We start from the raw sequence: 20,612 nt of genomic DNA, 5'->3' as shown, positions 1-20,612 counted from the left end.
GGTTTAAAGTTTACGGCCCCTTTTTCTTCTGCGAAAAAAACGTTACAGGACACGTGTATCTGGACATGCTGGAAAATTGGTTCATGCCACAACTGGAGACCGACAGCGCCGACTTCATCTTTCAACAGGATGGTGCTCCACCGCACTTCCATCATGATGTTCGGCATTTCTTAAACAGGAGATTGGAAAACCGATGGATCGGTCGTGGTGGAGATCATGATCAGCAATTCATGTCATGGCCTCCACGCTCTCCCGACTTAACCCCATGCGATTTCTTTCTGTGGGGTTATGTGAAAGATTCAGTGTTTAAACCTCCTCTACCAAGAAACGTGCCAGAACTGCGAGCTCGCATCAACGATGCTTTCGAACTCATTGATGGGGACATGCTGCGCCGAGTGTGGGAGGAACTTGATTATCGGCTTGATGTCTGCCGAATCACTAAAGGGGCACATATCGAACATTTGTGAATGCCTAAAAAAACTTTTTGAGTTTTTGTATGTGTGTGCAAAGCATTGTGAAAAATCTCAAATAATAAAGTTATTGTAGAGCTGTGAAATCGCTTCAATCATTTGTAATAACCCTGTACGAGTCTGACAGATGACACGTACATAAGCATCCTGTCTGATCACTTGTATCTACTCATGTCCATTGCGCATTCCGACGGTCTTGGGCAATTCGAGCAGGACAATGCGACACTCCACACGGCCAAAATTGCTACAAAGTGGCTCCAGGAACACTTTTTTGAGTTTAAATTCTTCCGCTGTCGACCAAACTCCCCAGACATGAACATTATTGAGCATAATTGGGATGCCTTACAACGTGCAGTTCAGAAGAGATTCCACTCCCTCGTACTCTTACGGATTTATGGACAGCCCTGAAGAATTCATGGTGTCAGTTCCCTCCAGCACTACTTCAGACATTAGTCGAGTCCACGCCACGTCGTGTTGCGGCACTTCCGCGTGCTCGCGGGGGCCCTACACGATATTGGGGAGGTGTACCAGTTTCTTTGGCTCTTCAGTGTATAAACTTTCTAGAAAGCTAAATGTAAAATAATATTAATATGTTATTGTTTTTGGCAGCTACTGGATATTGCTTTTAGTATGATCAGTAATAAAGAGCAGGCTTTATTTTCTACTCATAAATTATTAGTAGAGTTTAAATTAATGATTAGAAACAAAAGATGAAGAGCTACACATCTGTTTACTGTGTTTCTTCTTTCTCTCTTCAGGCCATTTTCAACCACTCTTTTTAGCTACGCTGCCTTTGAATCCTATCATTTTCAATACTTTTTCCCGAAAGGCTTCTCTGTTGTTCATGTCTTCTGTTTCTGTATTGTTTCTTTGTAAATCCTTTTTTACATCGTTGACCCAGTTTGTTGGGGACTTCTTATCCCACAAATATTTGAAGTTCTTATTAGTTAATCTAGTGTCTTGCATAGAAATAACTCAAGAATTGGTCATTCACGTCAAGTTTACCTGCTGTGTCTCGTTCTGTCGCAACTTAGCTAAATTTAACGGACTGTTTGCAACCATACTTGACTTTAATTAGTTTTTTTGTCTTGAAACTGGGTTCACAAGAATATCTACACACTGGTATCGCCTTAAATGTCCTGAAAGCTGTGACGATATTGTAATAAACTTTTCATAACCTCAGTTATTAAACTATATTTCTTTCTTCTTGTATTTCGACAGTTTTTGCACCCTCTTCTGCGCCTGCTTCCCTGGGAGAGGCTTATCTCCCCATTCCGTCGGTACAGTTCTGATGCAGACTTCTACAACTAATGTGTCCACCTAGCCGACCATTGCTGGGCAAAATGAGTCGCACTGAGGAGGACTGACACCATCACCAGGCTTCACGAGAGCGGCTTGATTGTTACGAGGTGACAACTGAAACTTTGAACTATTGTCCCACAAGTGTTCTCATTCCGTGTGTTGTCAGTAATGTGTCAGACTTTAAGAGACAACTTTAGCACCATTGACTATTCAAAAGTAAATAAATCACCAGGTCCCGATGGAATTCCAGTTCGATTTTACAAACAGTACTCTACATCACTAGACCATTACCTAGCTTGTCCGCCCCGACAGCTGAGTGGAGCCGGCACGGTAGCTCAGCGTGTTCGGTCAGAGGGTTAGCTGCCCTCTGTAATAAAAAACTGAGTTGATCGATCAACAACGAACTTAAACGGATGTCTTACGACGTCCGCCCCGAGCAGATACAACGAACGAAAGCGAACAAAAATGAGATAAAAAAAATTAAAAAAAAAATGTGTTCAACGCGGCGGTCTGTCACGCCAAGGGACCCACGTTCGATTCCTGGCTGGGTCAAGAGATTTTCTCCGCTCAGGGACTGGATGTTGTGTTGTCCTCATTATCATTTCATCATCATCAGTGGAAGGCAACGGGAAACCACCACTGGTATCACTTCCCTAGACACTGATGCGGTGGACCTCTCTGACGAGGCTTCCACCATGACAAGACCTGCCGTAAGGCAGAACACAAAGTTTTTTACATAGCTTGCACTCACCGTGAATCTCTCGTCCAGAACCAAGCCCCAAGCGATTGAAAACAAATCGCAAGTGACTCCAGAATATAAGAAATGTAAAAGAATGGACCCACAAAATTACAGACAAATATCTCTAAACTCTGTCTGCTGCAGAATCCTTGAACGTATTCTCAGTTCGACTATAATAAACTTTCTTGAGACTGAGAAGCTTATGTGCACGAAAGCATCGCACGTGCGAAACTCAGCTTGCCTTTTAACACATGATATACTGAGAACAATGGATGAAGGACAACAGGCAGATTCCATATTTCTAGAACCGCGGAAAGAATTTGACATGGTGCCCCATTGCAGGCTGCTATGGAATATGGATATGGATATGGATGTGGAATAAGTTCACAGATATATGAGTGGCTCGAATACTTTTAAAATAATAGTACCCAGTATGTTGTCCTCGACGGCGAGCGTTCGTCAGGGACAAGGGCACCGTTAGTAGTGCCTCAGGGAACTGTGATAGGACCGCTGTTGGTCTCTACATACATAAATGATTTGGCTGACAGGGTGCGCAGCAATGTGCGTTGTTTGCTGTTGATGCTGTGGTATACGGTAAGGTGTCAAAGTTGAGTAACTGCAGGAGGATGTGATGAATGGCAGCTGGCCCTAAATGTAGAGAAACGTAAGTTAATATGGATGAGTAAAAAGATCAAAGATTAAAACTGAAGAAACTGCAAAAAGGTGGGAATTTAAGGAGATGGGACCTGGATAAACTGAAAGAACCAGAGGTTGTACAGAGTTTCAGCGAGAGCATAAGGGAACAATTGACAGGAATGGGGGAAAGAAATACAGTAGAAGAAGAATGGGTAGCTCTGAGGGATGAAGTAGTGAAGGCAGCAGACGATCAAGTAGGGAAAAAGACGAGGGCTAGTAGCAATCCTTAGGTAACAGAAGAAATATTGAATTTAATTGATGAAAGGAGATGTAGAGACTTATCTCACTAGGGGTAAGATAGATACAGCCTACAGGAAAATTAAGGAGACCTTTGGAGAAAAGAGAGCCACTTGTATGAATATCAAGAGCTCAGATGGAAACCCAGTTCTAAGCAAAGAAGGGAAAGCAGAAAGGTGGAAGGAGTATATAGAGGGTCTATACAAGGACGATGTACTTGAGGACAATATTATGGAAATGGAAGAGGATGTAGATGAAGATGAAATGGGAGATACGATACTGCGTGAAGAGTTTGACAGAGCACTGAAAGACCAGAATCGAAACAAGGCCCCCGGAGTAGACAACATTCCATTAGAACTACTTATGGCCTTGGGAGAGCCAGTCATGACAAAACTCTACCATCTGGTGAGCAAGATGTATGAAACAGGCGAAATACCCTCAGACTTCAAGAAGAATATAATAATTCCAATCCCGAAGAAAGCAGGTGTTGACAGATGTGAAAATTACCGAACTATCAGTTTAATAAGCCACGGCTGCAAAATACTAACGCGAATTCCTTACAGACGAATAAAAACTAGTAGAAGCCGACCTCGGGGAAGATCAGTTTGGATTCCGTAGAAATACTGGAACACGTGAGGCAATACTGACCTTACGACTTATCTTAGAAGAAAGATTAAGGAAAGGCAAACCTACGTTTCTAGCATTTGTAGACTTAGAGAAAGCTTTTGACAATGTTAACTGGAATACTCTCTTTCAAATTCTAAAGGTGGCAGGGGTAAAATACAGGGAGCGAAAGGCTATTTACAATTTGTACAGAAACCAGATGGCAGTTATAAGCGTCGAGGGACATGAAAGGGAAGCAGTGGTTGGGAAGGGAGTAAGACAGGGTTGTAGCCTCTCCCCGATGTTATTCAATCTGTATATTGAGCAAGCAGTAAAGGAAACAAAAGAAAAAATCGGTGTAGGTATTAAAATCCATGGAGAATAAATAAAAACTTTGAGGTTTGCCGATGACATTGTAATTCTGTCAGAGACAGCAAAGGACTTGGAAGAGCAGTTGAACGGAATGGACAGTGTCTCGAAGGGAGGATATAAGATGAACATCAACAAAAGCAAAACGAGGATAATGGAATGTAGTCGAATTAAGTCGGGTGATGTTGAAGGTATTAGATTAGGAAATGAGACACTTAAAGTAGTAAAGGAGTTTTGCTATTTGGGGAGCAAAATAACTGATGATGGTCGAAGCAGAGAGGATATAAAATGTAGACTGGCAATGGCAAGGAAAGCGTTTCTGAAGAAGAGAAATGTGTTAACATCGAGTATTGATTTAAGTGTCAGGAAGTCGTTTCTGGAAGCATTTGTATGGAGTGTAGCCATGTATGGAAGTGAAACATGGACAATAAATAGTTTGGACAAGAAGAGAATAGAAGCTTTCGAAATGTGGTGCTAGAGAAGAATGCTGAAGATTAGATGGGTAGATCACATAACTAATGAGGAGGTACTGAATATGATTGGGAAGAAGAGAAGTTTGTGGCACAACTTGACTAGAAGAAGGGATCGGTTGGTAGGACATGTTCTGAGGCATCAAGGGATCACCAATTTAGTATTGGAGGGCAGCGTGGAGGGTAAAAATCGTAGGGGGAGACCAAGAGATGAATACACTAAGCAGATTCAGAAGGATGTAGGTTGCAGTAGGTACTGGGAGATGAAGAAGCTTGCACAGGATAGAGTAGCATGGAGAGCTGCATCAAACCAGTCTCAGGACTGAAGACCACAACAACAACAACAACAACAACAACAAAAAGATCAAACCTGCAATGTTCGGATGCAGTATTACTAGTGTTCTGCTTGACACAGTCAAGTCGTTAAAATATCTGGGCATAACGTTCAAAGCCATATGAGGTGGAACGAGCATGTGAGAACTGTGGTAGGGCAGGGGAATGGTCGACTTCGTTTATGCAAAGAATTTTATGAAAGTGTGGTTCACCTCTCAAAGCAGACCGCATATAGAACGCTGGTGTAACCTATTCTTGAGTGTTGCTCGAGTGTTTGGGATCCGTAACAGGATGGACTGAAGGAAGACATCGAAGAAAGTTAGAGGCGGGCTGCTAGATTTGTTACCTGTAGGTTCGAACAACACGTAAAGTTACACAGATGCTTCAGGAACTTAAATGGGAATCCCTGGAGGGAAGGCGACGTTCATTTCGAGAAACACTGTTGAGAAAATTTAGAGAAACGGCATTTGAAGCTGACTGCCGAACGATTCTACTGACGCCAGCATACACTACTGTTGTTGTTGTTGTGGTCTTCATTCCTGAGACTGGTTTGATGCAGCTCTCCATGCTAATCTATCCTGTGCAAGCTTCTTCATCTCCCAGTACCTACTGCAACCTACATCCTTCTGAATCCTTACTGTATTCAACTGTTGGTCTCCCTCTACGATTTTTTCCCCCAAGCTGCCCTCCAATGCTAAATTTGTGACCCCTTGATGCCTCAGGACATGTCTTACCAACCAATCCCTTCTTCTAGTCAAGTTGTGCCACAAACTTCTCTTCTTCCCAAACCTACTCAATACCTCCTCATTAGTTACGTGATCTACCCACCTAATCTTCAACATTCTTCTGTAGCACTACATTTCGAAAGCTTCTATTCTCTTCTTGTCCAAACTATTTATTGTCCATGTTTCACTTCCATACATGGCTACACTCCATACAAATACTTTCAGAAACGAGTTCCTGACACTTCAATCTATACTCGATGTTAACAAATTTCTCTTCTTCAGAAACGCTTTCCTTGCCATTGCCAGTCTACATTTTATATCCTCTCTACTTCGACCATCATCAGTTATTTTGCTCCCCAAATAGCAAAACTCCTTTACTACTTTAAGTGTCTCATTTCCTAATCTAATTCCCTCAGCATCACCCGATTTAATTCGACTACATTCCATTATCCTCGTTTTTCTTTTGTTGATGTTCATCTTATATCCTCCCTTCAAGACACTGTCCATTCCGTTCAACTGCTCTTCCAAGTCCTTTGCTGTCTCTGACAGAATTACAATGTCATCGGTGAACCTCAAAGTTTTTATTTCTTCTCCCTCGATTTTAATACCTACTCCAAATTTTTCTTTTGTTTCCTTTACTGCTTGTTCAATATACAGATTGAATAACATCGGGGAGAGGCTACAACCCTGTCTCACTCCCTTTCCAACCACTGCTTCCCTTTCATGCCCCTCGACGCTTATAACTGCCATCTGGTTTCAGTACAAATTGTAAATAGCCTTTCGCTCCCTGTATTTTACCCCTGCCACCTTTAGAATTTGAAAGAGAGTATTCCAGTCAACATTGTCAAAAGCTTTTTCTAAGTTTACAAATGCTAGAAAAGTAGGTTTGCCTTTCCTTAATGTTTCTTCTAAGATAAGTCGTAAGGTCAGTATTGCCTCACGTGTTCCAACATTTGTACAGAATCCAAACTGATCTTCCCCGAGGTCGGCTTCTACCAGTTTTTCCATTCGTCTGTAAATAATTCGCGTTAGTATTTTGCAGCTGTGACTTATTAAACTGATAGTTCGGTAAATTTCACATTTGTCAACACCTGCTTTCTTTGGGATTGGAATTATTATATTCTTCTTTAAGTCTGAGGGTATTTCGCCTGTCTCGTACATCTTGCTCACCAGATGGTAGAGTTTTGTCAGGACTGGCACTCCCAAGGCCATAAGTAGTTCTAATGGAATGTTGTCTACTCCCGGGGCCTTGTTTGGACTCAGGTCTTTCAGTGCTCTGTCAAACTCTTCACGCAATATCGTATCTGCCATTTCATCTTCATCTACATCCTCTTCCATTTCCATAATATTGTCCTCAAGTACATCGTCCTTGTATAGACCCTCTATATACTCCTTCCACCTTTCTGCTTTCCCCTCTTTGCTTAGAACTGGGTTTCCATCTGAGCTCTTGATATTCTTACAAGTGGCTCTCTTTTCTCCAAAGGTCTCCTTAATTTTCCTGTAGGCTGTATCTATCTTACCCCTAGTGAGATAAGCCTCTACATGCTTACATTTGTCCTCTACCCGTGCCTGCTTAGGCATTTTGCACTTCCTGTCGATCTCATTTTCGAGACGTTTGTATTCCTTTTTCCCTGCTTCTTTTACTGCATTTTTATATTTTCTCCTTTCATCAATTAAATTCAGCATTTCTTCTGTCACCCAAGGATTTCTACTAGCCCTCGTCTTTTTACCTACTTGATCCTCTGCTGCCTTCACTACTTCATCCCTCAAAGCTACCCATTCTTCTTCTACTGTATTTCTTTCCCCCATCCCTGTCAATTGTTCCCTTATGCTCTCCCTGGAACTCTGTACAACCTCTGGTTCTTTCAGTTTATCCAGGTTCAAATGGCTCTGAGCACTATGGGACTTAACATCTATGGTCGTCAGTCCCCTAGAACTTAGAACTACTTAAACCTAACTAACCTAAGGACAGCACACAACACCCAGCCATCACGAGGCAGAGAAAATCCCTGGCCCCGCCGGGAATCTAATCCGGGAACCCGGGCGTGGGAAGCGAGAACGCTACCGCACGACCACGAGATGCGGGCAGTTTATCCAGGTCCCATCTCCTTAAATTCCCACATTATTGCAATTTCTTCAGTTTGAATCTACAGGTCATAACCAATAGATTGTGGTCAGAGTCCACATCTGCCCCTGGAAATGTCCTACAATTTAAAACCTGGTTCCTAAATCTCTGTCTTACCATTATATAGTCTATCTGATATGTTTTAGTATCTCCAGGATTCTTCCATGTATACAGCCTCTTTTATGGTTCTTGAACCAAGTGTTAGCTATGATTAAGTTATGCTCTGTGCAAAATTCTACCAGACGGCTTCCTCTTTCATTTCTTAGCCCCAATCCATATTCACCTACTATGTTTCCCTCTCTCCCTTTTCCTACTGCCGAATTCCAGTCACCAATGACTATTAAATTTTCGCGTCCCTTCACTACCTGAATAATTTCTTTTATCTCATCATACATGTCTTCAATTTCTTCGTCATTTGCAGTGCTAGTTGGCATATAAACTTGTACTACTGTAGTAGGCATGGGCTTCGTGTCTATCTTTGCCACTAAAATACGTTCACTATGCTGTTTGTAGTAGCTTACCCGTACTCCTATTTTTTATTCATTATTAAACCTACTCCTGCATTAGCCCTATTTGATTTTGTATTTGTTGTTGTTGTTGTGGTCTTCAGTCCTGAGACTGGTTTGATGCAGCTCTCCATGCTACTCTATCCTGTGCAAGCTTCTTCATATCCCAGTACCTACTGCAACCTACATCCTTCTGAATCTGCTTAGTGTATGCATCTCTTGGTCTCCCCCTACGATTTTTACCCTCCACGCTGCCCTCCAATACTAAATTGGTGATCCCTTGATGCCTCAGAACATGTCCTACCAACCGATCCCTTCTTCTGGTCAAGTTGTGCCACAAACTCCTCTTCTCCCCAATCCTATTCAGTACCTCCTCATTAGTTATGTGATCTACCCATCTAATCTTCAGCATTCTTCTGTAGCACCACATTTCGAAAGCTTCTATTCTCTTCTTGTCCAAACTATTTATCGTCCATGTTTCACTTCCATACATGGCTACACTCCATACAAATACTTTCAGAAAAGACTTCCTGACACTTAAATCTATACTCGATGTTAACAAATTTCTCTTCTTCAGAAACGCTTTCCTTGCCATTGCCAGTCTACATTTTATATCCTCTCTACTTCGACCATCATCAGTTATTTTGCTCCCCAAATAGCAAAACTCCTTTACTACTTTAAGTGTCTCATTTCCTAATCTAATACCTTCAACATCACCCGACTTAATTCGACTACATTCCATTATCCTCGTTTTGCTTTTGTTGATGTTCATCTTATACCCTCCTTTCAAGACACTGTCCATTCCGTTCAACTGCTCTTCCAAGTCCTTTGCTGTCTCTGACAGAATTACAATGTCATCGGCGAACCTCAAAGTTTTTATTTCTTCTCCATGGATTTTAATACCTACTCCGAATTTTTCTTTTGTTTCCTTTACTGCTTGCTCAATATACAGATTGAATAACATCGGGGAGAGGCTACAACCCTGTCTTACTCCCTTCCCAACCACTGCTTCCCTTTCATGCCCCTCGACGCTTATAACTGCCATCTGGTTTCAGTACAAATTGTAAATAGCCTTTCGCTCCCTGTATTTTACCCCTGCCACCTTTAGAATTTGAAAGAGAGTATTCCAGTCAACATTGTCAAAAGCTTTCTCTAAGTCTACAAATGCTAGAAACGTAGGTTTGCCTTTCCTTAATCTTTCTTCTAAGATAAGTCGTAAGGTCAGTATTGCCTCACGTGTTCCAGTATTTCTACGGAATCCAAACTGATCTTCCCCGAGGTCGGCTTCTACTAGTTTTTCCATTCGTCTGTAAAGAATTCGTGTTAGTATTTTGCAGCTGTGGCTTATTAAACTGATTGTCCGGTAATTCTCACATCTGTCAACACCTGCTTTCTTTGGAATTGGAATTATTATATTCTTCTTGAAGTCTGAGGGTATTTCGCCTGTTTCATACATCTTGCTTACCAGATGGTAGAGTTTCGTCAGGGCTTGCTCTCCCAAAGCCGTCAGTAGTTCCAATGGAATGTTGTCTACTCCGGGGGCCTTGTTTCGACTCAGGTCTTTCAGTGCTCTGTCAAATTCTTCACGCAGTATCGTATCTCCCATTTCATCTTCATCTACATCCTCTTCCATTTCCATAATATTGTCCTCAAGTACATCGCCCTTGTATAGACCCTCTATATACTCCTTCCACCTTTCTGCTTTCCCTTCTTTGCTTAGAACTGGGTTTCCATCTGAGCTCTTGATGTTCATACAAGTGGTTCTCTTATCTCCAAAGGTCTCTTTAATTTTCCTGTAGTCAGTATCTATCTTACCCCTAGTGAGATAAGCCTCTACATCCTTACATTTGTCCTCTAGCCATCTCTGCTTAGCCATTTTGCACTTCCTGTCGATCTCATTTTTGAGACGTTTGTATTCCTTTTTGCCTGCTTCATTTACTGCATTTTTATATTTTCTCCTTTCATCAATTAAATTCAATATTTCTTCTGTTACCCAAGGATTTCTACTAGCCCTCGTCTTTTTACCTACTTGATCCTCTGCTGCCTTCACTACTTCATCCCTCAAAGCTACCCATTCTTCTTCTACTGTATTTCTTTCCCCCATTCCCGTCAATTGTTCCCTTATGCTCTCCCTGAAACTCTGTACAACCTCTGGTTCTTTCAGTTTATCCAGGTCCCATCTCCTTAAATTCCCACCTTTTTGCAGTTTCTTCAGTTTCAATCTACAGGTCAGAACCAATAGATTGTGGTCAGAGTCCACATCTGCCCCTGGAAATGTCTTACAATTTAAAACCTGGTTCCTAAATCTCTGTCTTACCATTATATAATCTATCTGATACCTTTTAGTATCTCCAGGGTTCTTCCATGTATACAACCTTCTATCATGATTCTTAAACCAAGTATTAGCTATGATTAAGTTGTGCTCTGTGCAAAATTCTACCAGGCGGCTTCCTCTTTCATTTCTTAGCCCCAATCCATATTCACCTACTACGTTTCCTTCTCTCCCTTTCCCTACACTCGAATTCCAGTCACCCATGACTATTAAATTTTCATCTCCCTTCACTATCTGAATAATTTCTTTTATTTCATCATGCATTTCTTCAATTTCTTCGTCATCTGCAGAGCTAGTTGGCATATAAACTTGTACTACTGTAGTAGGTGTGGGCTTCGTATCTATCTTGGCCACAATAATGCGTTCACTAAGCTGTTTGTAGTAGCTTACCCGCGTTCCTATTTTCCTATTCATTATTAAACCTACTCCTGCATTACCCCTATTTGACTTTGTGTTTATAACCCTGTAGTCACCTGACCAGAAGTCTTGTTCCTCCTGCCACCGAACTTCACTAATTCCCACTATATCTAACTGTAACCTATCCATTTCTCTTTTCAAATTTTCTAACCTACCTGCCCGATTAAGGGACCTGACATTCCACGCTCCGATCCGTAGAACGCCAGTTTTCTTTCTCCTGATAACGACATCCTCTTGAGTAGTCCCCGCCCGGAGATCCGAATGGGGGACTATTTTACCTCCGGAATATTTTACCCAAGAGGACGCCATCATCATTTAATCATACAGTAAAGCTGCATGCCCTCGGGAAAAATTACGGCCGTAGTTTCCCCTTGCTTTCAGCCGTTCGCAGTACCAGCACAGCAAGGCCGTTTTGGTTATTGTTACAAGGCCAGATCAGTCAATCATCCAGACTGTTGCCCTTGCAACTACTGAAAAGGCTGCTGCCCCTCTTCAGGAACCACACGTTTGTCTGGCCTCTCAACAGATACCCCTCCGTTGTGGTTGTACCTACGGTACGGCTATCTGTATCGCTGAGGCACGCAAGCCTCCCCACCAACGGCAAGGTCCATGGTTCATGGGGGGGAGGATTTTGTATTTATAACCCTGTATTCACCTGACCAGAAGTCTTGTTCCTCCTGCCACCGAACTTCACTAATTCCCACTATATCTAACTTTAACCTATCCATTTCCCTTTTTAAATTTTCTAACCTACCTGCCTGATTAAGGGATCTGACATTCCACACTACGATCCGTAGAATGCCAGTTTTCTTTCTCCTGATAACGACGTCCTCTTGAGTAGTCCCCGCCCGGAGATCCGAATGGGGGACTATTTTACCTCCGGAATATTTTACCCAAGAGGACGCCATCATCATTTAACCATACAGTAAAGCCGCATGCCCTCGGGAAAAATTACGGCTGTAGTTTCTCCTTGCTTTCAGCCGTTCGCAGTACCAGCACAGCAAGGCCGTTTTGGTTAGTGTTGCAAGACCAGATCAGTCAATCATCCAGACTGTTGCCCCTGAAACTACTGAAAAGGCTGCTGAGCCTCTTCAGGAACCACACATTTGTCTGGCCTCTCAACAGATACCCCTCCGTTGTGGTTGCACCTACGGTACGGCTATCTGTATCGTTGAGGAACGCAAGCCTCTCCCCAACGGCAAGGGCCATGGTTCATGAGACTGGCCATTAAAATTGCTACACCAAGAGGATGATAAACGGGTATTCACTGGACAAATATATTACATTAGAACTGACATGTGATTACATTTTCACGCAGTTTGGGTGTATAGATCCTGAGAAATCAGTACCCAGAACAGCCACTTCTGGCCATAATAACGGCCTTGATACGCCTGGGCGTTGAGTCAAACAGAGCTTGGATGGCGTGTACAGCTGCCCATGCAGCTTGAACACGATACCACGGTTCATCAAGAGTGGTGACTGGCGTATTGTGACGAGCCACCATTGACCAGACGTTTTCAGATGGCGAGAGATCTGGAGATTGTGCTGGCCAGGGCAGCAGACGGGCATTTTCTGTATCCAGAAAGGCCCGTACAGGACCTGCAACATGCGGCCGTGCATTATTCTGCTGAAACGTAGGGTTTCGCAGGGATCGAATGAAGGGTAGAAGCACGGGTCGTAACACATCTGAAATGTAACGTCCACTGTTCAAAGTGCCGTCAATGCGAACATGAGGTGACCGAGACGTGTAACAAATGGCACCCCATACCATCACGCCAGGTGACACGCCAGTATGGCGATGACGAATACACGCTTCCAATGTGCGTTCACCGCGACGTCGCCAAACATGGATGCGAGCATCATGATGCTGTAAACAGAACCTGGATTCATCCGAAAAAAATGACGTTTTACCATTCGTGCACCCAGGTTCGTCGTTGAGTACACCATCGCAGGTGCTCCTGTCTGTGATGCGGCATCAAGGGTAACCGCAGCTACGGTCTCCGAGCTGATAGTCCATGCTGCTGCAAACGTCGTCGAACTGTTCAGGTAGATGGTTGTTGTCTTACAAACATCCCCATCTGTTGACTCAAGGATCGAGACGTGGCTGCACAATCCTTTACAGCCATGCGGATAAGATGCCTGTCATCTCGACTGCTAGTGATACGAGGCCGTTGGGATCCAGCACGGCGTTCCGTATTACCCTCCTGAACCCACCGATTCCATATTTTGCTAACAGTCGTTGGATCTCGAGCAACGCGAGCAGCAATGTCGCCATACGATAAACCGCAATTGCGATAGGCTACAATCCGACTATCAAGGTCGGAAACGTGATGGTACGCATTCCTCCTCCTTACACGAGGCAACACAACGTTTCACCAGGCAACGCCGGTCAACTTCTGTTTGTGTATGAGAAATCGGTTTGAAAGTTTGCTCATGTCAGCACGTTGTAGGAGTCGCCACCGGCGCCAACCTTGTGTGAATGCTCTGAAAAGCTAATCATTTGCATATCACAGCATCTTCTTCCTGTCGGTTAAATTTCGCGTCTGTAGCACGTCATCTTCGTGGTGTAGCAATTTCAATGGCAAGTAATGTACATTGCGCGTAAGGACCACGAAGATAAGACACAAGAAGTTAGGGCTCATACGGAGGCAAACAGACAGTCGTTTTTCCCTCGCTGTATTTGCGAGTGGAACAGGATGGGAAATGGCAAGTAGTGGTACAGGGTACACTCCGTCACACTCCGTACGGTGATTTGAGGAGTATCTGTGTACATGTAGGTTGACTTGTTTATGGGGAATATCTCCCACTATTAATGTTCCTCCCAAGCGGCCGCAGCAGCTGGACTGGGTGTGGAGAGCTGGCGGCCGCCGTGTGGTGTGGTGGCGCATTGCGGCTGAGCACGATTCCGTGCTGCCAGGCCGTTTATTGCTGGCGTGCAGTCGATGCGGATGGCACTCTCCGAAGCGGGCCAAGGTGCACGGCGAAGCAGCAAGTACACTACCAACAATTAGTACTGCAACATCATGACGTATAGCAAATAAGAAATTTTACTTGTTGTACGTTTCAGGTACAGTAGGGAGAGCACGGCATTGAATTGTTGGTGATTTGGGGATGGGCTGGATACGAAATTTAGTACACAAGTCTACCACCTTTGACAACAACAGTGGCTCTAACACAGCTCCAGGGTACAGAACAAAAAAGGTGAAACGCCCTGCTAAACCCGCAGGACAGTACAGGTAGTTTCAATTGTGGAAAGGGGCCAAAATTAGCGGCTGTCATTCGCACTCGAACATACAGCTCTATTTATTTGACCAAACATTACAAGAGCCAAGAAAATTAAAAAAATACAGCATTAATTTTTGGAACTTAATTGCCCGACTGAATGCGCCATACAATCTCATGCCTTAAGGGCAACACCACTTTAATTTAAAATCGGCTGAAAGCTAATAACTTAAGACTCAATCCAAAATCAGATATCTAAAAGGCGGAAGGCCTTATCTTAAAGCAGTTCTTTAATTAGGCTGAACGCTCCAACAATCTGACACCTTAAGAGCAAAATAACTTTAATTTAAAAATCGGCTGGAGGTCCATCACTTAAAACACAAACCAAAATAAAATTTTTAAAAGGCCAAAGGCCTTAGCCGGCCGGAGTGGCCGTGCGGTTCTGGGCGCTACAGTCTGGAACCGAGCGACCTCTACGGTCGCAGGTTCGAATCCTGCCTCGGACATAGATGTGTTTGATGTCCTTAGGCCAGTTAGGTTTAATTAGTTCTAATTTCTAGGCGACTGGTGACCTCAGAAGTTAAGTCGCATAGTGCTCAGAGCCATTTGAACCAACCAAAGGCCTTACCTTAAAACAGTTCTTTAATTAGGCTGAACGCCCAAACAATCTTACGTCTTAAGCGCAAAACAACCTTAATTTAAAAATCGGCTAGAAGCCATACACACACAAACAACTAGAACAAATAAGAAAAGGCAGTACACCCAACGGCTCTCAGAAGTTTACGAGGGTCGGTTTGTAATTCAAACACTAACGCTCGCTTAGGTGAGACATGCAGTCGGCCCAACCATTCTCGGTCCGACGACAACCCAACCGACAAACAGTCAACGGACCCACCGACAAGACAACTTCCGCTCCACCTGACCAGCACATAACAGGTAGTTCAATGGAACAACGTTGAAGGTATTGGCGCCCACAACGAATTATACATTGAGCTGTCATACTTCACACCGTGCTGGACAGTGACAACACAATGAGGAAAATACACTGCCTGAATTTAAAACAACGGCCAGGGCAGATAACCGGAACGCTAAAGAAAATGGCTCTGAGCACTATGGGACTCAACTGCTGTGGTTATCAGTCCCCTAGAACTTAGAACTACTTAAACCTAACTAACCTAAGGACATCACACAACACCCAGCCACCACAAGGCAGAGAAAATCCCTGACCCCGCCGGGAATCGAACCCAGGAACCCGGGCGTGGGAAGCGAGAACGCTACCGCACGATCACGAGATGCGGACATGGAACGCTAAAGGCCACAAGGCAGAACATTCCGCCGGTGCACTTCAATTCAAAATAACCAAGTACAGTTAAACTTCACCGGAAGGTATCTAAAATTTGCCAATTTGAAAACACACGTTGTTGCTCGCATGAATGTCCCAACAGCCGACCACGAAATCCAAACGGCACAATGTGAACAGTCGTGACTTGCTGGTAGATTAAGTCAAAAGTCAACTTTCGTGTCCACGACCGGTGAGCCACGGACCTCGTAGCTATGGGAACACTTCCACCGCCCCGACCAAACTACGCACCGCGGAGATTTTCTCGCTGCTCCACGCCAACCGTCCAACTGTCCAGGCCCGGAAACGGTGAAAGGAGCAAATATAGGTCGGCTGATGAGACGACCAACCGAACGACCAACCAACGGTCGTCCCGCTCCAATCTTTCTCCGTTGCACAGTCCATGTGTGTCGCCAGCGGTCGGCGAGCACTGGCTGTCGGCGCCTCACCGGTGCTTAGTCCCCGACTTCACTGCTGCTGCGTCCCGACTGCACTGCTCGTCTGCCTCCAACTGACTACCAGACACACGACGACCTGGAAATAATATCAGTCGTTCCAGGGATGGTATGACAGTGCGCTTATCGATACGCGCTGATGCTGCCGCTCACGGGGAAGTAAGGCAGGAAGTAGTGACGCCAGTAAATTTAATAAGAAAACGAGACGGCAGTACCGTAATAGAAGATGACAAACAATAAATGGGATAAACGCGAGCTGTGCATGTCTAATGAACTGATGTCCGGAAATGCATGGTTTCCGTACTAGAGACCATTTATTCAATCATATTTTGTCACAAAGACCATACAGCCACAGTTATAGTATGCATGGTTTCCTCCTAGAGGGTGGTACTGTTCCTCACACGTCATGCCCTAGCACCCTGTCGTTCCATAGTAATTGTTTATGTTGTGTCCGATTCACTTCTCTTGCTGACTCGCCTTGTAGAGGATGTGATACATCGTTGTACACAATAGTTCTGTATTCGAATCGAGAGCTTGCTTTACTTACAGAAAGGCAAATGGCAACGGGCGGCGGGCACCAAGGTTGTATCTGGAGACCAATCGCCGCCGACAACTACCACACCATACAATGTTTGCAATAGTGTTTCGCCTTTGAGACAGGGTCGTTTCAGGGGGTAGGAAATCATGGAGGACGTACTCAGAATGTTCGGATACCAGACGTGGAGGGAAATAAATTAACACAGTGGCAGGCGACCACCATGTCAGTACCTGGCAGTTGGCCCGCCAGAACAGCGTGAACCAGACGACTGTGTGGAACATTGTCCTTGACAACTGTTACTACCCTTATCACTTACAGCGTGTGCAGGGCTTACTAGCGACAGACTTTCCACATCGGAAGCAGTTTTGTCACCGGTTTCTTCACCAGGAAGCCACGGTTCTGGGATTTATGTCATCCATCCTATTCACAGAGAAGGCCACCTTTATGTAGAGTGTTACCTTCAACTTTCATAACAGTCATCTGTGGGATAGTACGCAGAAGCCCCATGGCATGGTGACAGCGAATCATCAGCATCGGTGCAGCCAGAATGTGTGGGAGGGAATAATTGGTGACCATATTTTGGGATCAGTCTTCCTTCCACGTCGTCTAACAGGCCGGAACTGTTGGCGTTTCTTGCGGGTGACTTTGTCTCCCCTGCTGGAAGAAGAGCCAATGACGATTTGAAGGGTTAATGTGGCTGATACATGATATTGCTCCAGCCCACTTCGCCGTTAACATCCCAACACATCTCAATCTTCCCTCGTCGATGGGTCAGACGGGGGCGTCCAGTTGCATGGCCTGCTCGTTCTCCAGATCTTAACCCGTGCGATTTCTGGTTATGAGACCATCTCAAAAGTATTGTCTATGCAGACCTCATTCCAGATGTGGGGACACTGGAGGAGGTTATCCAGATTAGAGGTTAGATTAGATTAGTACTTGTTCCATAGATAATAAATACGACACACGGATTGCCTCAAGGATCAGTTCTCTCACCCTTACTGTTCAACCCATATCTATCTGATCTACCTGACACTTAGTCCAGAAAATACTGCTATGCCGATGACCTGGCTCTAGCCGTCAAACACCAGGAAATGAAGACAACAGAAGAGATTTTAGCCAATGACCTGTCTGCATTAGACAATTACTTCAAAATCTGGAGACTCCAACCCAGTGTGAGTAAAACAGAAGTGTGTTGCTTCCATCTAAATAACCAGTTGGCAAACGTAAAACTGGAGATAAGTTTCAGAGGCAGAATTCTTCGTCACAACTGGAACCCAAAATATCTTGGTGTCGTCCTGGATCGTACACTATGCTTCAAACAACACCTTCTTATCTTAGCTCCAAAGCTGAGGACTCGAAACAACATCCTCCATAAGCTATGCGGAACTACCTGGGGATCTTCAGCAACCACCCTGCGAACTTCAGCTCTGGGCTTGGTATACTCAAGTGCTGAATATTGTGCACCTGTTTGGATGAATAGTCATCATACAAGGCTTGTTGATACACAGCTGAATACGACGATGCGCATAATATCTGGCACAATCAGATCTACTCCAGTTTATTGGCTTCCACTGTTAACTGGTATAGTGCCTCCTGACCTACGCAGATGTGCTGCCCTTATGAGAGAATTCCACAAGATCTCCAGGAATTCTAACCTACCCGTGCATAGCGACCTGCCACTTTTAAATCGCAAGAGACTGAAATCACGTCATCCAACTCTGTGCGATGCTGCTGACATGGTTGCTAAGAATTTCAAACCTCTTGAAGAATGGAAAGGTCGGTGGGAAGCACTGACAGATGTGCACCTGCATAACATCTTCTCAGGTGCTAAACTTCCAAGTGGATTCGACTTACCACGCAAGACCTGGTCTACTCTCAACAGAATCCGTACCAGCCATGGGCGATGCAGGGATGCTCTCTTTAAGTGGAAGAAGCTGCCTGATCCAGCTTGTGACTGCGGGGCTCCATACCAGACTGTTCACCACATTGTCAGTGAATGCAGGATTCGAGCCTATCACGGCGCCAAAGAGGACTTCCTGCTAGCAACTCCAGATGCAGTGCGCTGGATTGAAGGACTGGATATTCAGTTGTAAAGACAAACTTAAGTTTCTTGTGTGTCAATATGTACATATGTATATGTAATTTCGTGATATGTCTCTATTAGCCATACGCTAAATAAATAAATAAACGACACTTCGTAATGATGTGGAACATGTCAGGTTAATAAAAGGTGTCTATACAAGATATTACATTACACAAAATATTACATGACACTTAATATTTTTAATTTTTTTGTGGGGGTTAGGGAAATTACCCACTTACTGTATCAAAAAATTCATCTAATGAGTAGAAGGAGTTGCTATTAAGAAATTATTTTAATTTCCTTTTGAATGCTATATGGCTATGTGTCAGACTTTTGATGCTGTTAGGTAAGTGACCAAAGACTTTTGTGGTAGCCTAATTTACCCCCTTCTGAGCCAAAGTTAGATTTAACCTTGAGTAGTGAAGATCATCCTTTCTCCTAGTGTTGTAGCCATGTACACTGCTATTACTTTTGAATTCGTTCGGATTGTTAATAACAAATTTCATAAGTGAATATATATATATATATATATATATATATATATATATATATATATATATTTTGTGAGGCTACAGTAAACATCTCTAGCTCTTTAAATAAGTGTCTGCAGGATGATCTTGGATGAGCTCCAGCAATTATTCTGATTACACGCTTTTGTGCAATGAACACTCTTTTACTTAATGATGAGTTACCCCAGAATATGATGCCATACGAAAGCAGAGAATGAAAATAGGCGTGGTAAGCTAATTTACTGAGATGTATATCGCCAAAATTTGCAATGACCCTAATAGCCTAAGTAGCTAAACTCAAACGTTTGAGCAGATCCTCAGTGTGTTTTTTTCCAGTTCAACCCCTCATCAATGCATACACCTAGAAATTTTGAATATTCTAACTTAGCTACCGATTTCTGATGGAAGTCTATGTTTATTAATGGTGTCATTCCATTTACTGTGTGGAATTGTATATACTGTGTTTTGTGAAAGTTTAATGAGAGCCCATTTGCAGAGAACCACTTAATGACTTTCTGAAAAGCATCGTTTACAATTTCACCAGTTAATTCTTGTCTGTTGGGTGTGATAGCTATACTTGTATCATCGGCAAAAAGTACCAGCTTTGCATCTTCGTGAATATAGAACGGCAAGACATTAATATATATTAAGAACAGCAGAGGACCCAAGACCGAACCTTGTGGCGCCCCATTCTTGATTGTTCCCCAGTTTGAGAAATCACCAGTTTTTTTGCATATTATGTGAATTGCTTATTTCAACTTTCTGCACTCTTCCAGTTAGGTGCGATTTAAACCATTTGAGCACTGTCCCATTCATACCACAGTACTTGAGCTTATCTAGAAGTATTCCATGATTTACACAATCAAAAGCCTTTGATAGGTCACAAAAAATCCCAACGGGTGACTTCCGGTTATTCAGAGCACATAATATTTCATGCTACCTTTGATACTCGTCGGATGCAGCCTGGCCGATGTGAACGTGTACACAGAACATGCTACCGCGCGTATGCGCGTGAGTTGATGCACATGGAAACCATTTTCAACACGTATTATAACTGTGGCTGCACAGTACAGCGCGTATTAGACCGCAGTCTCTGTAACAATGTATGATTGAGTAAATGGTCTTTAGCATGGAAACCAGGC

The sequence above is a fragment of the Schistocerca nitens genome, chromosome 6 (assembly GCF_023898315.1).
Source record: "Schistocerca nitens isolate TAMUIC-IGC-003100 chromosome 6, iqSchNite1.1, whole genome shotgun sequence".
Taxonomy (NCBI): domain Eukaryota; kingdom Metazoa; phylum Arthropoda; class Insecta; order Orthoptera; family Acrididae; genus Schistocerca; species Schistocerca nitens.
The sequence above is the reverse complement of the archived record's forward strand: the minus strand, read 5'-3'. Positions refer to the sequence as shown.